Source organism: Triturus cristatus, chromosome 10, assembly GCF_964204655.1.
Source record: "Triturus cristatus chromosome 10, aTriCri1.1, whole genome shotgun sequence".
Classification (NCBI taxonomy): Eukaryota; Metazoa; Chordata; class Amphibia; order Caudata; family Salamandridae; genus Triturus; species Triturus cristatus.
Window position 1 is genome coordinate 847667404 of NC_140593.1, and position 21497 is coordinate 847688900.

General features: G+C 47.2%; 31 non-coding genes across 31 annotated transcripts; all 31 read left to right on the forward strand.

Moving 5' to 3' along the window:
• The first annotated feature begins 360 nt into the window (after positions 1 to 360).
• TRNAV-UAC (transfer RNA valine (anticodon UAC)) lies at positions 361 to 433 on the forward strand. The gene has a single exon. It is a non-coding gene; the product is annotated as a tRNA-Val (tRNA).
• A 429-nt stretch (positions 434 to 862) lies between these two features.
• Positions 863 to 934, forward strand: TRNAP-AGG (transfer RNA proline (anticodon AGG)). Its single transcript has one exon. It is a non-coding gene; the product is annotated as a tRNA-Pro (tRNA).
• Positions 935 to 1320: 386 nt separating this feature from the next.
• On the forward strand, positions 1321 to 1393 carry TRNAV-AAC (transfer RNA valine (anticodon AAC)). The gene has a single exon. It is a non-coding gene; the product is annotated as a tRNA-Val (tRNA).
• A 288-nt stretch (positions 1394 to 1681) lies between these two features.
• On the forward strand, positions 1682 to 1793 carry TRNAL-CAA (transfer RNA leucine (anticodon CAA)). Its single transcript has 2 exons — positions 1682 to 1719; positions 1748 to 1793. It is a non-coding gene; the product is annotated as a tRNA-Leu (tRNA).
• Positions 1794 to 2729: 936 nt separating this feature from the next.
• Positions 2730 to 2801, forward strand: TRNAP-CGG (transfer RNA proline (anticodon CGG)). The gene has a single exon. It is a non-coding gene; the product is annotated as a tRNA-Pro (tRNA).
• A 385-nt stretch (positions 2802 to 3186) lies between these two features.
• TRNAV-UAC (transfer RNA valine (anticodon UAC)) lies at positions 3187 to 3259 on the forward strand. The gene has a single exon. It is a non-coding gene; the product is annotated as a tRNA-Val (tRNA).
• A 429-nt stretch (positions 3260 to 3688) lies between these two features.
• TRNAP-AGG (transfer RNA proline (anticodon AGG)) lies at positions 3689 to 3760 on the forward strand. The gene has a single exon. It is a non-coding gene; the product is annotated as a tRNA-Pro (tRNA).
• A 386-nt stretch (positions 3761 to 4146) lies between these two features.
• Positions 4147 to 4219, forward strand: TRNAV-AAC (transfer RNA valine (anticodon AAC)). Its single transcript has one exon. It is a non-coding gene; the product is annotated as a tRNA-Val (tRNA).
• A 288-nt stretch (positions 4220 to 4507) lies between these two features.
• TRNAL-CAA (transfer RNA leucine (anticodon CAA)) lies at positions 4508 to 4619 on the forward strand. The gene is made up of 2 exons: positions 4508 to 4545; positions 4574 to 4619. It is a non-coding gene; the product is annotated as a tRNA-Leu (tRNA).
• Positions 4620 to 6012: 1393 nt separating this feature from the next.
• Positions 6013 to 6085, forward strand: TRNAV-UAC (transfer RNA valine (anticodon UAC)). The gene has a single exon. It is a non-coding gene; the product is annotated as a tRNA-Val (tRNA).
• A 429-nt stretch (positions 6086 to 6514) lies between these two features.
• Positions 6515 to 6586, forward strand: TRNAP-AGG (transfer RNA proline (anticodon AGG)). Its single transcript has one exon. It is a non-coding gene; the product is annotated as a tRNA-Pro (tRNA).
• A 386-nt stretch (positions 6587 to 6972) lies between these two features.
• TRNAV-AAC (transfer RNA valine (anticodon AAC)) lies at positions 6973 to 7045 on the forward strand. The gene has a single exon. It is a non-coding gene; the product is annotated as a tRNA-Val (tRNA).
• A 288-nt stretch (positions 7046 to 7333) lies between these two features.
• Positions 7334 to 7445, forward strand: TRNAL-CAA (transfer RNA leucine (anticodon CAA)). Its single transcript has 2 exons — positions 7334 to 7371; positions 7400 to 7445. It is a non-coding gene; the product is annotated as a tRNA-Leu (tRNA).
• A 936-nt stretch (positions 7446 to 8381) lies between these two features.
• Positions 8382 to 8453, forward strand: TRNAP-CGG (transfer RNA proline (anticodon CGG)). Its single transcript has one exon. It is a non-coding gene; the product is annotated as a tRNA-Pro (tRNA).
• A 385-nt stretch (positions 8454 to 8838) lies between these two features.
• On the forward strand, positions 8839 to 8911 carry TRNAV-UAC (transfer RNA valine (anticodon UAC)). Its single transcript has one exon. It is a non-coding gene; the product is annotated as a tRNA-Val (tRNA).
• A 429-nt stretch (positions 8912 to 9340) lies between these two features.
• On the forward strand, positions 9341 to 9412 carry TRNAP-AGG (transfer RNA proline (anticodon AGG)). Its single transcript has one exon. It is a non-coding gene; the product is annotated as a tRNA-Pro (tRNA).
• Positions 9413 to 9798: 386 nt separating this feature from the next.
• Positions 9799 to 9871, forward strand: TRNAV-AAC (transfer RNA valine (anticodon AAC)). The gene has a single exon. It is a non-coding gene; the product is annotated as a tRNA-Val (tRNA).
• A 1793-nt stretch (positions 9872 to 11664) lies between these two features.
• TRNAV-UAC (transfer RNA valine (anticodon UAC)) lies at positions 11665 to 11737 on the forward strand. The gene has a single exon. It is a non-coding gene; the product is annotated as a tRNA-Val (tRNA).
• A 429-nt stretch (positions 11738 to 12166) lies between these two features.
• Positions 12167 to 12238, forward strand: TRNAP-AGG (transfer RNA proline (anticodon AGG)). Its single transcript has one exon. It is a non-coding gene; the product is annotated as a tRNA-Pro (tRNA).
• A 386-nt stretch (positions 12239 to 12624) lies between these two features.
• On the forward strand, positions 12625 to 12697 carry TRNAV-AAC (transfer RNA valine (anticodon AAC)). Its single transcript has one exon. It is a non-coding gene; the product is annotated as a tRNA-Val (tRNA).
• Positions 12698 to 14490: 1793 nt separating this feature from the next.
• Positions 14491 to 14563, forward strand: TRNAV-UAC (transfer RNA valine (anticodon UAC)). Its single transcript has one exon. It is a non-coding gene; the product is annotated as a tRNA-Val (tRNA).
• Positions 14564 to 14992: 429 nt separating this feature from the next.
• Positions 14993 to 15064, forward strand: TRNAP-AGG (transfer RNA proline (anticodon AGG)). Its single transcript has one exon. It is a non-coding gene; the product is annotated as a tRNA-Pro (tRNA).
• Positions 15065 to 15450: 386 nt separating this feature from the next.
• TRNAV-AAC (transfer RNA valine (anticodon AAC)) lies at positions 15451 to 15523 on the forward strand. The gene has a single exon. It is a non-coding gene; the product is annotated as a tRNA-Val (tRNA).
• A 288-nt stretch (positions 15524 to 15811) lies between these two features.
• TRNAL-CAA (transfer RNA leucine (anticodon CAA)) lies at positions 15812 to 15923 on the forward strand. The gene is made up of 2 exons: positions 15812 to 15849; positions 15878 to 15923. It is a non-coding gene; the product is annotated as a tRNA-Leu (tRNA).
• Positions 15924 to 16859: 936 nt separating this feature from the next.
• TRNAP-CGG (transfer RNA proline (anticodon CGG)) lies at positions 16860 to 16931 on the forward strand. Its single transcript has one exon. It is a non-coding gene; the product is annotated as a tRNA-Pro (tRNA).
• Positions 16932 to 17316: 385 nt separating this feature from the next.
• On the forward strand, positions 17317 to 17389 carry TRNAV-UAC (transfer RNA valine (anticodon UAC)). The gene has a single exon. It is a non-coding gene; the product is annotated as a tRNA-Val (tRNA).
• A 429-nt stretch (positions 17390 to 17818) lies between these two features.
• TRNAP-AGG (transfer RNA proline (anticodon AGG)) lies at positions 17819 to 17890 on the forward strand. Its single transcript has one exon. It is a non-coding gene; the product is annotated as a tRNA-Pro (tRNA).
• A 386-nt stretch (positions 17891 to 18276) lies between these two features.
• On the forward strand, positions 18277 to 18349 carry TRNAV-AAC (transfer RNA valine (anticodon AAC)). The gene has a single exon. It is a non-coding gene; the product is annotated as a tRNA-Val (tRNA).
• Positions 18350 to 20142: 1793 nt separating this feature from the next.
• Positions 20143 to 20215, forward strand: TRNAV-UAC (transfer RNA valine (anticodon UAC)). Its single transcript has one exon. It is a non-coding gene; the product is annotated as a tRNA-Val (tRNA).
• A 429-nt stretch (positions 20216 to 20644) lies between these two features.
• TRNAP-AGG (transfer RNA proline (anticodon AGG)) lies at positions 20645 to 20716 on the forward strand. The gene has a single exon. It is a non-coding gene; the product is annotated as a tRNA-Pro (tRNA).
• Positions 20717 to 21102: 386 nt separating this feature from the next.
• On the forward strand, positions 21103 to 21175 carry TRNAV-AAC (transfer RNA valine (anticodon AAC)). The gene has a single exon. It is a non-coding gene; the product is annotated as a tRNA-Val (tRNA).
• Positions 21176 to 21497: the final 322 nt, after the last annotated feature.

The following is a 21497-nucleotide window of genomic DNA, read 5'->3' on the forward strand; positions in this document are numbered from 1 at the left end:
CTTATTATATAGGACCATTTCTTCTTTTCAATGCTATAAGACGCCGTGTGTGGTGAGAAAGTTCCTTTCCCTGCACGCTGTTTCCCACTTTTGGCGTATAGAATTTCAGTGCCGGACTTCTTTGCAACTGCTTTTCTGGGGTGGACCATCAGTGTAGGAACATTAAATTCAAAGTGTTTTTCTAGTGTGATTTCAGGTATGGTTTTAAAATCGCCTTTTGGAATAAAAGTGGTCCTCGTTCCTTTCTTCCAAAGAAAGAGATCGGGTAAGGAGGGTCCAACGTTGAGCTTCATGGACATTGGCCCTTGGTCTGTGCTTTCCAGCCCACTACATGCCAAGAAGATTGCTGCCAGAGTATCTGTTTCTGTGGTGTAGTGGTTATCATGTTCGCTTTACACGCGAAAGGTCCCTGGTTCGAGACCGGGCAGAAACAGCAGCTTATTGTTTGCATTTACTCTCTCAACTTATAGGAAAGCTGAGATAATGGAAGCTGTCTATCCCTCGCCAGCGTGACGTACTGTGCTCCAGGGGCATCAGTGACAGCTCAAAAAGAGAAGTGACGATAGTTTGCGCCATTCGTTTGCACGTCCTTTTGTACTGAAGGGTGGGCCTACTTGATGAAAGCAAGGCATGAGAGCAGAAATTGTTTTATTGTCCTCACCGAGAGCATACACCTAGAGCAAACAAAATGTCTGAAGGATGGAGGCATTTTCATTTCTTGTTCGATGACGGTCATGGAAAAGACAGCAACCATATTGCAGAAGAGAGCAGCATGTGCAGTTGCTTGCTTTGGGTGAAGCATTCACCGACTCGCTGCCAATAACCCCCGGAGCTGGTGCGAAAGGTGACTCTTGTGTGCCTCGGCTCGTTGGTCTAGGGGTATGATTCTCGCTTAGGGTGCGAGAGGTCCCGGGTTCAAATCCCGGACGAGCCCTTTTTTAGAGGTAAACATACGAATCCTACTCAAAACTCACAATGCCTGACTATTTCTCATTACACTCGGCGCATTGTTGCACAAATTATTTTGAACCTCAGAAGAAAAACGGATATCCATGCTTTTTCTGCCTTCATGCTTAGTCTGTGTGTGTCCCAGGTGATGCTTTCCCAAGCTGTACTTGCTGGCATTTAGGCATCAGATATTTGTCTGTCGATGCCTGCATAAGTAAATTTTTAATACGTCTAATTGCAAGCATGTTGGCTGATATCTCTGCAGTTTTCACACTTGCTCCTCGCTTTCTGAGTGGCTGCTGATAAAGCAGAATAGAAGTAGAGAGAATCCTTGAGAGGAACCTTGCTCTAACAGTAAAACACAGCAAGTTAGTTTCTGTAGTGTAGTGGTCATCACGTTCGCCTAACACGCGAAAGGTCCCCGGTTCGAGACCGGGCAGAAACACTGTGCATGAGCTGCTTTTATGTGCACCCTCTAAAACCTTATTATCTCAATGCAAGCTTAAGAAGAGGCGGTCCATGAACCCAGCGAGCCGTGGGAAACTTCCTTTACTTTTGCAAGACGAAACAAAGTAATCCGCATCCATCAGTGGTCGCTCTTGTGCCTAGCTTTTTTTTTATCATGCCATGTTGTATTGTGGGGCCTTTACACCTGTGACATTGCTGTGAACGCTGTAAGTGCAAACATTGGCAAGTGCAGACAGAAGAGTCAGACCAGTACATAGCCAGGGCTGTCAGGATGGCCGAGTGGTCTAAGGCGCCAGACTCAAGAGAGCTTGATCTTCAGTGCAACTGAGACTTCTGGTCTCCTCATGGAGGCGTGGGTTCAAATCCCACTTCTGACAGGTCTCTTTTACACCCTTAAATCTTCCTGTTTTTTGCAGTGCATTCCCCACACGCCACAATCTTTGCACGGACCTGTAACATATGACGAGAAATCCACCAACGATCAGGCTGGGCCCTCAATCACAATTCCATGTATTCCTGGAAGGGACACCTCAGGCACAACTTCCGTTAAATTTGCACTCCATCACACTAACTGCCGTGCTGGTTTCTCATTAAGCAGTTGATCCTATCTTTGTTGTGAGGCTCTCCTGCCACCTTTTGGGCGGAGAAGGCACTGTCCCTGCAACAACACAGGCAGACATGTTCAACAGGGCTTCCTGGTTATGTGGGAGGAGCAGATTGTCATTGGTCACCCCTTGCGAATTTTAATTTACATAAGGAAGCCAGAGAGGTAGCTGGGAGTAGGCAGTTCACACGGACATTGAACTCTATCTTGTGATTTGCAGCCAATTCTAGATTGAGGCAGGAGGAAAGGAGGTGACTTGCCCAACAATGACCATTCTGGGAATTCAGCCACCCTGGGTCTCCCAGGTGAGTGTTTCAGTCCTGTGAGCCACTCATATAAATCTCGCCTGATCGAGCCTGATCGAGCGCTGAGTGAGCGTGTTTGAATCCAAGAATCAAACGCCTCTTTCTTAGGAGCAAGAATTGGCAGGCCCTCCCTTGCTTCTGGGGTGGAAGTTTATGGGGCAAGGGTCCAGGACTTGCAGAGAAGTACAAGTGCCAGAAAGTGCCTGCAGTTCTCATCAGTGCCTTTTTTCTGCTCACTGGCAGCTAGGATATCGGCTGATCCCTTCCTTGCAAGAGTGAAAAAAACAACATCTTGAGAGAAACAGGACTTTGTGTGGCTCACATAGAGAGAGAGCAGCCAAATAGCACTGCTTTGTTTCTGAAAGACGCATCAGAAATTGTTCAAATTGCCGACTCGGGAATCAGGCTCGTTGGTCTAGGGGTATGATTCTCGCTTCGGGTGCGAGAGGTCCCGGGTTCAAATCCCGGACGAGCCCAAGCTGTGGAATTATTTTTAGGCTGCTTATTATATAGGACCATTTCTTCTTTTCAATGCTATAAGACGCCGTGTGTGGTGAGAAAGTTCCTTTCCCTGCACGCTGTTTCCCACTTTTGGCGTATAGAATTTCAGTGCCGGACTTCTTTGCAACTGCTTTTCTGGGGTGGACCATCAGTGTAGGAACATTAAATTCAAAGTGTTTTTCTAGTGTGATTTCAGGTATGGTTTTAAAATCGCCTTTTGGAATAAAAGTGGTCCTCGTTCCTTTCTTCCAAAGAAAGAGATCGGGTAAGGAGGGTCCAACGTTGAGCTTCATGGACATTGGCCCTTGGTCTGTGCTTTCCAGCCCACTACATGCCAAGAAGATTGCTGCCAGAGTATCTGTTTCTGTGGTGTAGTGGTTATCACGTTTGCTTTACACGCGAAAGGTCCCTGGTTCGAGACCGGGCAGAAACAGCAGCTTATTGTTTGCATTTACTCTCTCAACTTATAGGAAAGCTGAGATAATGGAAGCTGTCTATCCCTCGCCAGCGTGACGTACTGTGCTCCAGGGGCATCAGTGACAGCTCAAAAAGAGAAGTGACGATAGTTTGCGCCATTCGTTTGCACGTCCTTTTGTACTGAAGGGTGGGCCTACTTGATGAAAGCAAGGCATGAGAGCAGAAATTGTTTTATTGTCCTCACCGAGAGCATACACCTAGAGCAAACAAAATGTCTGAAGGATGGAGGCATTTTCATTTCTTGTTCGATGACGGCCATGGAAAAGACAGCAACCATATTGCAGAAGAGAGCAGCATGTGCAGTTGCTTGCTTTGGGTGAAGCATTCACCGACTCGCTGCCAATATCCCCCGGAGCTGGTGCGAAAGGTGACTCTTGTGTGCCTCGGCTCGTTGGTCTAGGGGTATGATTCTCGCTTAGGGTGCGAGAGGTCCCGGGTTCAAATCCCGGACGAGCCCTTTTTTAGAGGTAAACATACGAATCCTACTCAAAACTCACAATGCCTGACTATTTCTCATTACACTCGGCGCATTGTTGCACAAATTATTTTGAACCTCAGAAGAAAAACGGATATCCATGCTTTTTCTGCCTTCATGCTTAGTCTGTGTGTGTCCCAGGTGATGCTTTCCCAAGCTGTTCTTGCTGGCATTTAGGCATCAGATATTTGTCTGTCGATGCCTGCATAAGTAAATTTTTAATACGTCTAATTGCAAGCATGTTGGCTGATATCTCTGCAGTTTTCACACTTGCTCCTCGCTTTCTGAGTGGCTGCTGATACAGCAGAATAGAAGTAGAGAGAATCCTTGAGAGGAACCTTGCTCTAACAGTAAAACACAGCAAGTTAGTTTCTGTAGTGTAGTGGTCATCACGTTCGCCTAACACGCGAAAGGTCCCCGGTTCGAGACCGGGCAGAAACACTGTGCATGAGCTGCTTTTATGTGCACCCTCTAAAACCTTATTATCTCAATGCAAGCTTAAGAAGAGGCGGTCCATGAACCCAGCGAGCCGTGGGAAACTTCCTTTACTTTTGCAAGACGAAACAAAGTAATCCGCATCCATCAGTGGTCGCTCTTGTGCCTAGCTTTTTTTTTATCATGCCATGTTGTATTGTGGGGCCTTTACACCTGTGACATTGCTGTGAACGCTGTAAGTGCAAACATTGGCAAGTGCAGACAGAAGAGTCAGACCTGTACATAGCCAGGGCTGTCAGGATGGCCGAGTGGTCTAAGGCGCCAGACTCAAGAGAGCTTGATCTTCAGTGCAACTGAGACTTCTGGTCTCCTCATGGAGGCGTGGGTTCAAATCCCACTTCTGACAGGTCTCTTTTACACCCTTAATTCTTCCTGTTTTTTGCAGTGCATTCCCCACACGCCACAATCTTTGCACGGACCTGTAACATATGACGAGAAATCCACCAACGATCAGGCTGGGCCCTCAATCACAATTCCATGTATTCCTGGAAGGGACACCTCAGGCACAACTTCCGTTAAATTTGCACTCCATCACACTAACTGCCGTGCTGGTTTCTCATTAAGCAGTTGATCCTATCTTTGTTGTGAGACTCTCCTGCCACCTTTTGGGCGGAGAAGGCACTGTCCCTGCAACAACACAGGCAGACATGTTCAACAGGGCTTCCTGGTTATGTGGGAGGAGCAGATTGTCATTGGTCACCCCTTGCGAATTTTAATTTACATAAGGAAGACAGAGAGGTAGCTGGGAGTAGGCAGTTCACACGGACATTGAACTCTATCTTGTGATTTGCAGCCAATTCTAGATTGAGGCAGGAGGAAAGGAGGTGACTTGCCCAACAATGACCATTCTGGGAATTCAGCCACCCTGGGTCTCCCAGGTGAGTGTTTCAGTCCTGTGAGCCACTCATATAAATCTCGCCTGATCTCGCCTGATCGAGCGCTGAGTGAGCGTGTTTGAATCCAAGAATCAAACGCCTCTTTCTTATGAGCAAGAATTGGCAGGCCCTCCCTTGCTTCTGGGGTGGAAGTTTATGGGGCAAGGGTCCAGGACTTGCAGAGAAGTACAAGTGCCAGAAAGTGCCTGCAGTTCTCATCAGTGCCTTTTTTCTGCTCACTGGCAGCTAGGATATCGGCTGATCCCTTCCTTGCAAGAGTGAAAAAAACAACATCTTGAGAGAAACAGGACTTTGTGTGGCTCACATAGAGAGAGAGCAGCCAAATAGCACTGCTTTGTTTCTGAAAGACGCATCAGAAATTGTTCAAATTGCCGACTCGGGAATCAGGCTCGTTGGTCTAGGGGTATGATTCTCGCTTCGGGTGCGAGAGGTCCCGGGTTCAAATCCAGGACGAGCCCAAGCTGTGGAATTATTTTTAGGCTGCTTATTATATAGGACCATTTCTTCTTTTCAATGCTATAAGACGCCGTGTGTGGTGAGAAAGTTCCTTTCCCTGCACGCTGTTTCCCACTTTTGGCGTATAGAATTTCAGTGCCGGACTTCTTTGCAACTGCTTTTCTGGGGTGGACCATCAGTGTAGGAACATTAAATTCAAAGTGTTTTTCTAGTGTGATTTCAGGTATGGTTTTAAAATCGCCTTTTGGAATAAAAGTGGTCCTCGTTCCTTTCTTCCAAAGAAAGAGATCGGGTAAGGAGGGTCCAACGTTGAGCTTCATGGACATTGGCCCTTGGTCTGTGCTTTCCAGCCCACTACATGCCAAGAAGATTGCTGCCAGAGTATCTGTTTCTGTGGTGTAGTGGTTATCACGTTTGCTTTACACGCGAAAGGTCCCTGGTTCGAGACCGGGCAGAAACAGCAGCTTATTGTTTGCATTTACTCTCTCAACTTATAGGAAAGCTGAGATAATGGAAGCTGTCTATCCCTCACCAGCGTGACGTACTGTGCTCCAGGGGCATCAGTGACAGCTCAAAAAGAGAAGTGACGATAGTTTGCGCCATTCGTTTGCACGTCCTTTTGTACTGAAGGGTGGGCCTACTTGATGAAAGCAAGGCATGAGAGCAGAAATTGTTTTATTGTCCTCACCGAGAGCATACACCTAGAGCAAACAAAATGTCTGAAGGATGGAGGCATTTTCATTTCTTGTTCGATGACGGCCATGGAAAAGACAGCAACCATATTGCAGAAGAGAGCAGCATGTGCAGTTGCTTGCTTTGGGTGAAGCATTCACCGACTCGCTGCCAATAACCCCCGGAGCTGGTGCGAAAGGTGACTCTTGTGTGCCTCGGCTCGTTGGTCTAGGGGTATGATTCTCGCTTAGGGTGCGAGAGGTCCCGGGTTCAAATCCCGGACGAGCCCTTTTTTAGAGGTAAACATACGAATCCTACTCAAAACTCACAATGCCTGACTATTTCTCATTACACTCGGCGCATTGTTGCACAAATTATTTTGAACCTCAGAAGAAAAACGGATATCCATGCTTTTTCTGCCTTCATGCTTAGTCTGTGTGTGTCCCAGATGATGCTTTCCCAAGCTGTACTTGCTGGCATTTAGGCATCAGATATTTGTCTGTCGATGCCTGCATAAGTAAATTTTTAATACGTCTAATTGCAAGCATGTTGGCTGATATCTCTGCAGTTTTCACACTTGCTCCTCGCTTTCTGAGTGGCTGCTGATAAAGCAGAAAAGAAGTAGAGAGAATCCTTGAGAGGAACCTTGCTCTAACAGTAAAACACAGCAAGTTAGTTTCTGTAGTGTAGTGGTCATCACGTTCGCCTAACACGCGAAAGGTCCCCGGTTCGAGACCGGGCAGAAACACTGTGCATGAGCTGCTTTTATGTGCACCCTCTAAAACCTTATTATCTCAATGCAAGCTTAAGAAGAGGCGGTCCATGAACCCAGCGAGCCGTGGGAAACTTCCTTTACTTTTGCAAGACGAAACAAAGTAATCCGCATCCATCAGTGGTCGCTCTTGTGCCTAGCTTTTTTTTTATCATGCCATGTTGTATTGTGGGGCCTTTACACCTGTGACATTGCTGTGAACGCTGTAAGTGCAAACATTGGCAAGTGCAGACAGAAGAGTCAGACCTGTACATAGCCAGGGCTGTCAGGATGGCCGAGTGGTCTAAGGCGCCAGACTCAAGAGAGCTTGATCTTCAGTGCAACTGAGACTTCTGGTCTCCTCATGGAGGCGTGGGTTCAAATCCCACTTCTGACAGGTCTCTTTTACACCCTTAAATCTTCCTGTTTTTTGCAGTGCATTCCCCACACGCCACAATCTTTGCACGGACCTGTAACATATGACGAGAAATCCACCAACGATCAGGCTGGGCCCTCAATCACAATTCCATGTATTCCTGGAAGGGACACCTCAGGCACAACTTCCGTTAAATTTGCACTCCATCACACTAACTGCCGTGCTGGTTTCTCACTAAGCAGTTGATCCTATCTTTGTTGTGAGGCTCTCCTGCCACCTTTTGGGCGGAGAAGGCACTGTCCCTGCAACAACAGAGGCAGACATGTTCAACAGGGCTTCCTGGTTATGTGGGAGGAGCAGATTGTCATTGGTCACCCCTTGCGAATTTTAATTTACATAAGGAAGACAGAGAGGTAGCTGGGAGTAGGCAGTACACATGGACATTGAACTCTATCTTGTGATTTGCAGCCAATTCTAGATTGAGGCAGGAGGAAAGGAGGTGACTTGCCCAACAATGACCATTCTGGGAATTCAGCCACCCTGGGTCTCCCAGGTGAGTGTTTCAGTCCTGCGAGCCACTCATATAAATCTCGCCTGATCTCGCCTGATCGAGCGCTGAGTGAGCGTGTTTAAATCCAAGAATCAAACGCCTCTTTCTTAGGAGCAAGAATTGGCAGGCCCTCCCTTGCTTCTGGGGTGGAAGTTTATGGGGCAAGGGTCCAGGACTTGCAGAGAAGTACAAGTGCCAGAAAGTGCCTGCAGTTCTCATCAGTGCCTTTTTTCTGCTCACTGGCAGCTAGGATATCGGCTGATCCCTTCCTTGCAAGAGTGAAAAAAACAACATCTTGAGAGAAACATGACTTTGTGTGGCTCACATAGAGAGAGAGCAGCCAAATAGCACTGCTTTGTTTCTGAAAGACGCATCAGAAATTGTTCAAATTGGCGACTCGGGAATCAGGCTCGTTGGTCTAGGGGTATGATTCTCGCTTCGGGTGCGAGAGGTCCCGGGTTCAAATCCCGGATGAGCCCAAGCTGTGGAATTATTTTTAGGCTGCTTATTATATAGGACCATTTCTTCTTTTCAATGCTATAAGACGCCGTGTGTGGTGAGAAAGTTCCTTTCCCTGCACGCTGTTTCCCACTTTTGGCGTATAGAATTTCAGTGCCGGACTTCTTTGCAACTGCTTTTCTGGGGTGGACCATCAGTGTAGGAACATTAAATTCAAAGTGTTTTTCTAGTGTGATTTCAGGTATGGTTTTAAAATCGCCTTTTGGAATAAAAGTGGTCCTCGTTCCTTTCTTCCAAAGAAAGAGATCGGGTAAGGAGGGTCCAACGTTGAGCTTCATGGACATTGGCCCTTGGTCTGTGCTTTCCAGCCCACTACATGCCAAGAAGATTGCTGCCAGAGTATCTGTTTCTGTGGTGTAGTGGTTATCATGTTCGCTTTACACGCGAAAGGTCCCTGGTTCGAGACCGGGCAGAAACAGCAGCTTATTGTTTGCATTTACTCTCTCAACTTATAGGAAAGCTGAGATAATGGAAGCTGTCTATCCCTCGCCAGCGTGACGTACTGTGCTCCAGGGGCATCAGTGACAGCTCAAAAAGAGAAGTGACGATAGTTTGCGCCATTCGTTTGCACGTCCTTTTGTACTGAAGGGTGGGCCTACTTGATGAAAGCAAGGCATGAGAGCAGAAATTGTTTTATTGTCCTCACCGAGAGCATACACCTAGAGCAAACAAAATGTCTGAAGGATGGAGGCATTTTCATTTCTTGTTCGATGACGGTCATGGAAAAGACAGCAACCATATTGCAGAAGAGAGCAGCATGTGCAGTTGCTTGCTTTGGGTGAAGCATTCACCGACTCGCTGCCAATAACCCCCGGAGCTGGTGCGAAAGGTGACTCTTGTGTGCCTCGGCTCGTTGGTCTAGGGGTATGATTCTCGCTTAGGGTGCGAGAGGTCCCGGGTTCAAATCCCGGACGAGCCCTTTTTTAGAGGTAAACATACGAATCCTACTCAAAACTCACAATGCCTGACTATTTCTCATTACACTCGGCGCATTGTTGCACAAATTATTTTGAACCTCAGAAGAAAAACGGATATCCATGCTTTTTCTGCCTTCATGCTTAGTCTGTGTGTGTCCCAGGTGATGCTTTCCCAAGCTGTACTTGCTGGCATTTAGGCATCAGATATTTGTCTGTCGATGCCTGCATAAGTAAATTTTTAATACGTCTAATTGCAAGCATGTTGGCTGATATCTCTGCAGTTTTCACACTTGCTCCTCGCTTTCTGAGTGGCTGCTGATAAAGCAGAATAGAAGTAGAGAGAATCCTTGAGAGGAACCTTGCTCTAACAGTAAAACACAGCAAGTTAGTTTCTGTAGTGTAGTGGTCATCACGTTCGCCTAACACGCGAAAGGTCCCCGGTTCGAGACCGGGCAGAAACACTGTGCACGAGCTGCTTTTATGTGCACCCTCTAAAACCTTATTATCTCAATGCAAGCTTAAGAAGAGGCGGTCCATGAACCCAGCGAGCCGTGGGAAACTTCCTTTACTTTTGCAAGACGAAACAAAGTAATCCGCATCCATCAGTGGTCGCTCTTGTGCCTAGCTTTTTTTTTATCATGCCATGTTGTATTGTGGGGCCTTTACACCTGTGACATTGCTGTGAACGCTGTAAGTGCAAACATTGGCAAGTGCAGACAGAAGAGTCAGACCTGTACATAGCCAGGGCTGTCAGGATGGCCGAGTGGTCTAAGGCGCCAGACTCAAGAGAGCTTGATCTTCAGTGCAACTGAGACTTCTGGTCTTCTCATGGAGGCGTGGGTTCAAATCCCACTTCTGACAGGTCTCTTTTACACCCTTAAATCTTCCTGTTTTTTGCAGTGCATTCCCCACACGCCACAATCTTTGCACGGACCTGTAACATATGACGAGAAATCCACCAACGATCAGGCTGGGCCCTCAATCACAATTCCATGTATTCCTGGAAGGGACACCTCAGGCACAACTTCCGTTAAATTTGCACTCCATCACACTAACTGCCGTGCTGGTTTCTCACTAAGCAGTTGATCCTATCTTTGTTGTGAGGCTCTCCTGCCACCTTTTGGGCGGAGAAGGCACTGTCCCTGCAACAACAGAGGCAGACATGTTCAACAGGGCTTCCTGGTTATGTGGGAGGAGCAGATTGTCATTGGTCACCCCTTGCGAATTTTAATTTACATAAGGAAGACAGAGAGGTAGCTGGGAGTAGGCAGTACACATGGACATTGAACTCTATCTTGTGATTTGCAGCCAATTCTAGATTGAGGCAGGAGGAAAGGAGGTGACTTGCCCAACAATGACCATTCTGGGAATTCAGCCACCCTGGGTCTCCCAGGTGAGTGTTTCAGTCCTGCGAGCCACTCATATAAATCTCGCCTGATCTCGCCTGATCGAGCGCTGAGTGAGCGTGTTTAAATCCAAGAATCAAACGCCTCTTTCTTAGGAGCAAGAATTGGCAGGCCCTCCCTTGCTTCTGGGGTGGAAGTTTATGGGGCAAGGGTCCAGGACTTGCAGAGAAGTACAAGTGCCAGAAAGTGCCTGCAGTTCTCATCAGTGCCTTTTTTCTGCTCACTGGCAGCTAGGATATCAGCTGATCCCTTCCTTGCAAGAGTGAAAAAAACAACATCTTGAGAGAAACATGACTTTGTGTGGCTCACATAGAGAGAGAGCAGCCAAATAGCACTGCTTTGTTTCTGAAAGACGCATCAGAAATTGTTCAAATTGGCGACTCGGGAATCAGGCTCTTTGGTCTAGGGGTATGATTCTCGCTTCGGGTGCGAGAGGTCCCGGGTTCAAATCCCGGACGAGCCCAAGCTGTGGAATTATTTTTAGGCTGCTTATTATATAGGACCATTTCTTCTTTTCAATGCTATAAGACGCCGTGTGTGGTGAGAAAGTTCCTTTCCCTGCACGCTGTTTCCCACTTTTGGCGTATAGAATTTCAGTGCCGGACTTCTTTGCAACTGCTTTTCTGGGGTGGACCATCAGTGTAGGAACATTAAATTCAAAGTGTTTTTCTAGTGTGATTTCAGGTATGGTTTTAAAATCGCCTTTTGGAATAAAAGTGGTCCTCGTTCCTTTCTTCCAAAGAAAGAGATCGGGTAAGGAGGGTCCAACGTTGAGCTTCATGGACATTGGCCCTTGGTCTGTGCTTTCCAGCCCACTACATGCCAAGAAGATTGCTGCCAGAGTATCTGTTTCTGTGGTGTAGTGGTTATCATGTTCGCTTTACACGCGAAAGGTCCCTGGTTCGAGACCGGGCAGAAACAGCAGCTTATTGTTTGCATTTACTCTCTCAACTTATAGGAAAGCTGAGATAATGGAAGCTGTCTATCCCTCGCCAGCGTGACGTACTGTGCTCCAGGGGCATCAGTGACAGCTCAAAAAGAGAAGTGACGATAGTTTGCGCCATTCGTTTGCACGTCCTTTTGTACTGAAGGGTGGGCCTACTTGATGAAAGCAAGGCATGAGAGCAGAAATTGTTTTATTGTCCTCACCGAGAGCATACACCTAGAGCAAACAAAATGTCTGAAGGATGGAGGCATTTTCATTTCTTGTTCGATGACGGCCATGGAAAAGACAGCAACCATATTGCAGAAGAGAGCAGCATGTGCAGTTGCTTGCTTTGGGTGAAGCATTCACCGACTCGCTGCCAATATCCCCCGGAGCTGGTGCGAAAGGTGACTCTTGTGTGCCTCGGCTCGTTGGTCTAGGGGTATGATTCTCGCTTAGGGTGCGAGAGGTCCCGGGTTCAAATCCCGGACGAGCCCTTTTTTAGAGGTAAACATACGAATCCTACTCAAAACTCACAATGCCTGACTATTTCTCATTACACTCGGCGCATTGTTGCACAAATTATTTTGAACCTCAGAAGAAAAACGGATATCCATGCTTTTTCTGCCTTCATGCTTAGTCTGTGTGTGTCCCAGGTGATGCTTTCCCAAGCTGTTCTTGCTGGCATTTAGGCATCAGATATTTGTCTGTCGATGCCTGCATAAGTAAATTTTTAATACGTCTAATTGCAAGCATGTTGGCTGATATCTCTGCAGTTTTCACACTTGCTCCTCGCTTTCTGAGTGGCTGCTGATACAGCAGAATAGAAGTAGAGAGAATCCTTGAGAGGAACCTTGCTCTAACAGTAAAACACAGCAAGTTAGTTTCTGTAGTGTAGTGGTCATCACGTTCGCCTAACACGCGAAAGGTCCCCGGTTCGAGACCGGGCAGAAACACTGTGCATGAGCTGCTTTTATGTGCACCCTCTAAAACCTTATTATCTCAATGCAAGCTTAAGAAGAGGCGGTCCATGAACCCAGCGAGCCGTGGGAAACTTCCTTTACTTTTGCAAGACGAAACAAAGTAATCCGCATCCATCAGTGGTCGCTCTTGTGCCTAGCTTTTTTTTTATCATGCCATGTTGTATTGTGGGGCCTTTACACCTGTGACATTGCTGTGAACGCTGTAAGTGCAAACATTGGCAAGTGCAGACAGAAGAGTCAGACCTGTACATAGCCAGGGCTGTCAGGATGGCCGAGTGGTCTAAGGCGCCACACTCAAGAGAGCTTGATCTTCAGTGCAACTGAGACTTCTGGTCTCCTCATGGAGGCGTGGGTTCAAATCCCACTTCTGACAGGTCTCTTTTACACCCTTAAATCTTCCTGTTTTTTGCAGTGCATTCCCCACACGCCACAATCTTTGCACGGACCTGTAACATATGACGAGAAATCCACCAACGATCAGGCTGGGCCCTCAATCACAATTCCATGTATTCCTGGAAGGGACACCTCAGGCACAACTTCCGTTAAATTTGCACTCCATCACACTAACTGCCGTGCTGGTTTCTCATTAAGCAGTTGATCCTATCTTTGTTGTGAGGCTCTCCTGCCACCTTTTGGGCGGAGAAGGCACTGTCCCTGCAACAACACAGGCAGACATGTTCAACAGGGCTTCCTGGTTATGTGGGAGGAGCAGATTGTCATTGGTCACCCCTTGCGAATTTTAATTTACATAAGGAAGACAGAGAGGTAGCTGGGAGTAGGCAGTTCACACGGACATTGAACTCTATCTTGTGATTTGCAGCCAATTCTAGATTGAGGCAGGAGGAAAGGAGGTGACTTGCCCAACAATGACCATTCTGGGAATTCAGCCACCCTGGGTCTCCCAGGTGAGTGTTTCAGTCCTGTGAGCCACTCATATAAATCTCGCCTGATCGAGCCTGATCGAGCGCTGAGTGAGCGTGTTTGAATCCAAGAATCAAACGCCTCTTTCTTATGAGCAAGAATTGGCAGGCCCTCCCTTGCTTCTGGGGTGGAAGTTTATGGGGCAAGGGTCCAGGACTTGCAGAGAAGTACAAGTGCCAGAAAGTGCCTGCAGTTCTCATCAGTGCCTTTTTTCTGCTCACTGGCAGCTAGGATATCGGCTGATCCCTTCCTTGCAAGAGTGAAAAAAACAACATCTTGAGAGAAACAGGACTTTGTGTGGCTCACATAGAGAGAGAGCAGCCAAATAGCACTGCTTTGTTTCTGAAAGACGCATCAGAAATTGTTCAAATTGCCGACTCGGGAATCAGGCTCGTTGGTCTAGGGGTATGATTCTCGCTTCGGGTGCGAGAGGTCCCGGGTTCAAATCCAGGACGAGCCCAAGCTGTGGAATTATTTTTAGGCTGCTTATTATATAGGACCATTTCTTCTTTTCAATGCTATAAGACGCCGTGTGTGGTGAGAAAGTTCCTTTCCCTGCACGCTGTTTCCCACTTTTGGCGTATAGAATTTCAGTGCCGGACTTCTTTGCAACTGCTTTTCTGGGGTGGACCATCAGTGTAGGAACATTAAATTCAAAGTGTTTTTCTAGTGTGATTTCAGGTATGGTTTTAAAATCGCCTTTTGGAATAAAAGTGGTCCTCGTTCCTTTCTTCCAAAGAAAGAGATCGGGTAAGGAGGGTCCAACGTTGAGCTTCATGGACATTGGCCCTTGGTCTGTGCTTTCCAGCCCACTACATGCCAAGAAGATTGCTGCCAGAGTATCTGTTTCTGTGGTGTAGTGGTTATCACGTTTGCTTTACACGCGAAAGGTCCCTGGTTCGAGACCGGGCAGAAACAGCAGCTTATTGTTTGCATTTACTCTCTCAACTTATAGGAAAGCTGAGATAATGGAAGCTGTCTATCCCTCACCAGCGTGACGTACTGTGCTCCAGGGGCATCAGTGACAGCTCAAAAAGAGAAGTGACGATAGTTTGCGCCATTCGTTTGCACGTCCTTTTGTACTGAAGGGTGGGCCTACTTGATGAAAGCAAGGCATGAGAGCAGAAATTGTTTTATTGTCCTCACCGAGAGCATACACCTAGAGCAAACAAAATGTCTGAAGGATGGAGGCATTTTCATTTCTTGTTCGATGACGGCCATGGAAAAGACAGCAACCATATTGCAGAAGAGAGCAGCATGTGCAGTTGCTTGCTTTGGGTGAAGCATTCACCGACTCGCTGCCAATAACCCCCGGAGCTGGTGCGAAAGGTGACTCTTGTGTGCCTCGGCTCGTTGGTCTAGGGGTATGATTCTCGCTTAGGGTGCGAGAGGTCCCGGGTTCAAATCCCGGACGAGCCCTTTTTTAGAGGTAAACATACGAATCCTACTCAAAACTCACAATGCCTGACTATTTCTCATTACACTCGGCGCATTGTTGCACAAATTATTTTGAACCTCAGAAGAAAAACGGATATCCATGCTTTTTCTGCCTTCATGCTTAGTCTGTGTGTGTCCCAGATGATGCTTTCCCAAGCTGTACTTGCTGGCATTTAGGCATCAGATATTTGTCTGTCGATGCCTGCATAAGTAAATTTTTAATACGTCTAATTGCAAGCATGTTGGCTGATATCTCTGCAGTTTTCACACTTGCTCCTCGCTTTCTGAGTGGCTGCTGATAAAGCAGAATAGAAGTAGAGAGAATCCTTGAGAGGAACCTTGCTCTAACAGTAAAACACAGCAAGTTAGTTTCTGTAGTGTAGTGGTCATCACGTTCGCCTAACACGCGAAAGGTCCCCGGTTCGAGACCGGGCAGAAACACTGTGCATGAGCTGCTTTTATGTGCACCCTCTAAAACCTTATTATCTCAATGCAAGCTTAAGAAGAGGCGGTCCATGAACCCAGCGAGCCGTGGGAAACTTCCTTTACTTTTGCAAGACGAAACAAAGTAATCCGCATCCATCAGTGGTCGCTCTTGTGCCTAGCTTTTTTTTTATCATGCCATGTTGTATTGTGGGGCCTTTACACCTGTGACATTGCTGTGAACGCTGTAAGTGCAAACATTGGCAAGTGCAGACAGAAGAGTCAGACCTGTACATAGCCAGGGCTGTCAGGATGGCCGAGTGGTCTAAGGCGCCAGACTCAAGAGAGCTTGATCTTCAGTGCAACTGAGACTTCTGGTCTCCTCATGGAGGCGTGGGTTCAAATCCCACTTCTGACAGGTCTCTTTTACACCCTTAAATCTTCCTGTTTTTTGCAGTGCATTCCCCACACGCCACAATCTTTGCACGGACCTGTAACATATGACGAGAAATCCACCAACGATCAGGCTGGGCCCTCAATCACAATTCCATGTATTCCTGGAAGGGACACCTCAGGCACAACTTCCGTTAAATTTGCACTCCATCACACTAACTGCCGTGCTGGTTTCTCACTAAGCAGTTGATCCTATCTTTGTTGTGAGGCTCTCCTGCCACCTTTTGGGCGGAGAAGGCACTGTCCCTGCAACAACAGAGGCAGACATGTTCAACAGGGCTTCCTGGTTATGTGGGAGGAGCAGATTGTCATTGGTCACCCCTTGCGAATTTTAATTTACATAAGGAAGACAGAGAGGTAGCTGGGAGTAGGCAGTACACATGGACATTGAACTCTATCTTGTGATTTGCAGCCAATTCTAGATTGAGGCAGGAGGAAAGGAGGTGACTTGCCCAACAATGACCATTCTGGGAATTCAGCCACCCTGGGTCTCCCAGGTGAGTGTTTCAGTCCTGCGAGCCACTCATATAAATCTCGCCTGATCTCGCCTGATCGAGCGCTGAGTGAGCGTGTTTAAATCCAAGAATCAAACGCCTCTTTCTTAGGAGCAAGAATTGGCAGGCCCTCCCTTGCTTCTGGGGTGGAAGTTTATGGGGCAAGGGTCCAGGACTTGCAGAGAAGTACAAGTGCCAGAAAGTGCCTGCAGTTCTCATCAGTGCCTTTTTTCTGCTCACTGGCAGCTAGGATATCGGCTGATCCCTTCCTTGCAAGAGTGAAAAAAACAACATCTTGAGAGAAACATGACTTTGTGTGGCTCACATAGAGAGAGAGCAGCCAAATAGCACTGCTTTGTTTCTGAAAGACGCATCAGAAATTGTTCAAATTGGCGACTCGGGAATCAGGCTCGTTGGTCTAGGGGTATGATTCTCGCTTCGGGTGCGAGAGGTCCCGGGTTCAAATCCCGGATGAGCCCAAGCTGTGGAATTATTTTTAGGCTGCTTATTATATAGGACCATTTCTTCTTTTCAATGCTATAAGACGCCGTGTGTGGTGAGAAAGTTCCTTTCCCTGCACGCTGTTTCCCACTTTTGGCGTATAGAATTTCAGTGCCGGACTTCTTTGCAACTGCTTTTCTGGGGTGGACCATCAGTGTAGGAACATTAAATTCAAAGTGTTTTTCTAGTGTGATTTCAGGTATGGTTTTAAAATCGCCTTTTGGAATAAAAGTGGTCCTCGTTCCTTTCTTCCAAAGAAAGAGATCGGGTAAGGAGGGTCCAACGTTGAGCTTCATGGACATTGGCCCTTGGTCTGTGCTTTCCAGCCCACTACATGCCAAGAAGATTGCTGCCAGAGTATCTGTTTCTGTGGTGTAGTGGTTATCATGTTCGCTTTACACGCGAAAGGTCCCTGGTTCGAGACCGGGCAGAAACAGCAGCTTATTGTTTGCATTTACTCTCTCAACTTATAGGAAAGCTGAGATAATGGAAGCTGTCTATCCCTCGCCAGCGTGACGTACTGTGCTCCAGGGGCATCAGTGACAGCTCAAAAAGAGAAGTGACGATAGTTTGCGCCATTCGTTTGCACGTCCTTTTGTACTGAAGGGTGGGCCTACTTGATGAAAGCAAGGCATGAGAGCAGAAATTGTTTTATTGTCCTCACCGAGAGCATACACCTAGAGCAAACAAAATGTCTGAAGGATGGAGGCATTTTCATTTCTTGTTCGATGACGGTCATGGAAAAGACAGCAACCATATTGCAGAAGAGAGCAGCATGTGCAGTTGCTTGCTTTGGGTGAAGCATTCACCGACTCGCTGCCAATAACCCCCGGAGCTGGTGCGAAAGGTGACTCTTGTGTGCCTCGGCTCGTTGGTCTAGGGGTATGATTCTCGCTTAGGGTGCGAGAGGTCCCGGGTTCAAATCCCGGACGAGCCCTTTTTTAGAGGTAAACATACGAATCCTACTCAAAACTCACAATGCCTGACTATTTCTCATTACACTCGGCGCATTGTTGCACAAATTATTTTGAACCTCAGAAGAAAAACGGATATCCATGCTTTTTCTGCCTTCATGCTTAGTCTGTGTGTGTCCCAGGTGATGCTTTCCCAAGCTGTACTTGCTGGCATTTAGGCATCAGATATTTGTCTGTCGATGCCTGCATAAGTAAATTTTTAATACGTCTAATTGCAAGCATGTTGGCTGATATCTCTGCAGTTTTCACACTTGCTCCTCGCTTTCTGAGTGGCTGCTGATAAAGCAGAATAGAAGTAGAGAGAATCCTTGAGAGGAACCTTGCTCTAACAGTAAAACACAGCAAGTTAGTTTCTGTAGTGTAGTGGTCATCACGTTCGCCTAACACGCGAAAGGTCCCCGGTTCGAGACCGGGCAGAAACACTGTGCATGAGCTGCTTTTATGTGCACCCTCTAAAACCTTATTATCTCAATGCAAGCTTAAGAAGAGGCGGTCCATGAACCCAGCGAGCCGTGGGAAACTTCCTTTACTTTTGCAAGACGAAACAAAGTAATCCGCATCCATCAGTGGTCGCTCTTGTGCCTAGCTTTTTTTTTATCATGCCATGTTGTATTGTGGGGCCTTTACACCTGTGACATTGCTGTGAACGCTGTAAGTGCAAACATTGGCAAGTGCAGACAGAAGAGTCAGACCTGTACATAGCCAGGGCTGTCAGGATGGCCGAGTGGTCTAAGGCGCCAGACTCAAGAGAGCTTGATCTTCAGTGCAACTGAGACTTCTGGTCTTCTCATGGAGGCGTGGGTTCAAATCCCACTTCTGACAGGTCTCTTTTACACCCTTAAATCTTCCTGTTTTTTGCAGTGCATTCCCCACACGCCACAATCTTTGCACGGACCTGTAACATATGACGAGAAATCCACCAACGATCAGGCTGGGCCCTCAATCACAATTCCATGTATTCCTGGAAGGGACACCTCAGGCACAACTTCCGTTAAATTTGCACTCCATCACACTAACTGCCGTGCTGGTTTCTCACTAAGCAGTTGATCCTATCTTTGTTGTGAGGCTCTCCTGCCACCTTTTGGGCGGAGAAGGCACTGTCCCTGCAACAACAGAGGCAGACATGTTCAACAGGGCTTCCTGGTTATGTGGGAGGAGCAGATTGTCATTGGTCACCCCTTGCGAATTTTAATTTACATAAGGAAGACAGAGAGGTAGCTGGGAGTAGGCAGTACACATGGACATTGAACTCTATCTTGTGATTTGCAGCCAATTCTAGATTGAGGCAGGAGGAAAGGAGGTGACTTGCCCAACAATGACCATTCTGGGAATTCAGCCACCCTGGGTCTCCCAGGTGAGTGTTTCAGTCCTGCGAGCCACTCATATAAATCTCGCCTGATCTCGCCTGATCGAGCGCTGAGTGAGCGTGTTTAAATCCAAGAATCAAACGCCTCTTTCTTAGGAGCAAGAATTGGCAGGCCCTCCCTTGCTTCTGGGGTGGAAGTTTATGGGGCAAGGGTCCAGGACTTGCAGAGAAGTACAAGTGCCAGAAAGTGCCTGCAGTTCTCATCAGTGCCTTTTTTCTGCTCACTGGCAGCTAGGATATCAGCTGATCCCTTCCTTGCAAGAGTGAAAAAAACAACATCTTGAGAGAAACATGACTTTGTGTGGCTCACATAGAGAGAGAGCAGCCAAATAGCACTGCTTTGTTTCTGAAAGACGCATCAGAAATTGTTCAAATTGGCGACTCGGGAATCAGGCTCTTTGGTCTAGGGGTATGATTCTCGCTTCGGGTGCGAGAGGTCCCGGGTTCAAATCCCGGACGAGCCCAAGCTGTGGAATTATTTTTAGGCTGCTTATTATATAGGACCATTTCTTCTTTTCAATGCTATAAGACGCCGTGTGTGGTGAGAAAGTTCCTTTCCCTGCACGCTGTTTCCCACTTTTGGCGTATAGAATTTCAGTGCCGGACTTCTTTGCAACTGCTTTTCTGGGGTGGACCATCAGTGTAGGAACATTAAATTCAAAGTGTTTTTCTAGTGTGATTTCAGGTATGGTTTTAAAATCGCCTTTTGGAATAAAAGTGGTCCTCGTTCCTTTCTTCCAAAGAAAGAGATCGGGTAAGGAGGGTCCAACGTTGAGCTTCATGGACATTGGCCCTTGGTCTGTGCTTTCCAGCCCACTACATGCCAAGAAGATTGCTGCCAGAGTATCTGTTTCTGTGGTGTAGTGGTTATCATGTTCGCTTTACACGCGAAAGGTCCCTGGTTCGAGACCGGGCAGAAACAGCAGCTTATTGTTTGCATTTACTCTCTCAACTTATAGGAAAGCTGAGATAATGGAAGCTGTCTATCCCTCGCCAGCGTGACGTACTGTGCTCCAGGGGCATCAGTGACAGCTCAAAAAGAGAAGTGACGATAGTTTGCGCCATTCGTTTGCACGTCCTTTTGTACTGAAGGGTGGGCCTACTTGATGAAAGCAAGGCATGAGAGCAGAAATTGTTTTATTGTCCTCACCGAGAGCATACACCTAGAGCAAACAAAATGTCTGAAGGATGGAGGCATTTTCATTTCTTGTTCGATGACGGCCATGGAAAAGACAGCAACCATATTGCAGAAGAGAGCAGCATGTGCAGTTGCTTGCTTTGGGTGAAGCATTCACCGACTCGCTGCCAATATCCCCCGGAGCTGGTGCGAAAGGTGACTCTTGTGTGCCTCGGCTCGTTGGTCTAGGGGTATGATTCTCGCTTAGGGTGCGAGAGGTCCCGGGTTCAAATCCCGGACGAGCCCTTTTTTAGAGGTAAACATACGAATCCTACTCAAAACTCACAATGCCTGACTATTTCTCATTACACTCGGCGCATTGTTGCACAAATTATTTTGAACCTCAGAAGAAAAACGGATATCCATGCTTTTTCTGCCTTCATGCTTAGTCTGTGTGTGTCCCAGGTGATGCTTTCCCAAGCTGTTCTTGCTGGCATTTAGGCATCAGATATTTGTCTGTCGATGCCTGCATAAGTAAATTTTTAATACGTCTAATTGCAAGCATGTTGGCTGATATCTCTGCAGTTTTCACACTTGCTCCTCGCTTTCTGAGTGGCTGCTGATACAGCAGAATAGAAGTAGAGAGAATCCTTGAGAGGAACCTTGCTCTAACAGTAAAACACAGCAAGTTAGTTTCTGTAGTGTAGTGGTCATCACGTTCGCCTAACACGCGAAAGGTCCCCGGTTCGAGACCGGGCAGAAACACTGTGCATGAGCTGCTTTTATGTGCACCCTCTAAAACCTTATTATCTCAATGCAAGCTTAAGAAGAGGCGGTCCATGAACCCAGCGAGCCGTGGGAAACTTCCTTTACTTTTGCAAGACGAAACAAAGTAATCCGCATCCATCAGTGGTCGCTCTTGTGCCTAGCTTTTTTTTTATCATGCCATGTTGTATTGTGGGGCCTTTACACCTGTGACATTGCTGTGAACGCTGTAAGTGCAAACATTGGCAAGTGCAGACAGAAGAGTCAGACCTGTACATAGCCAGGGCTGTCAGGATGGCCGAGTGGTCTAAGGCGCCACACT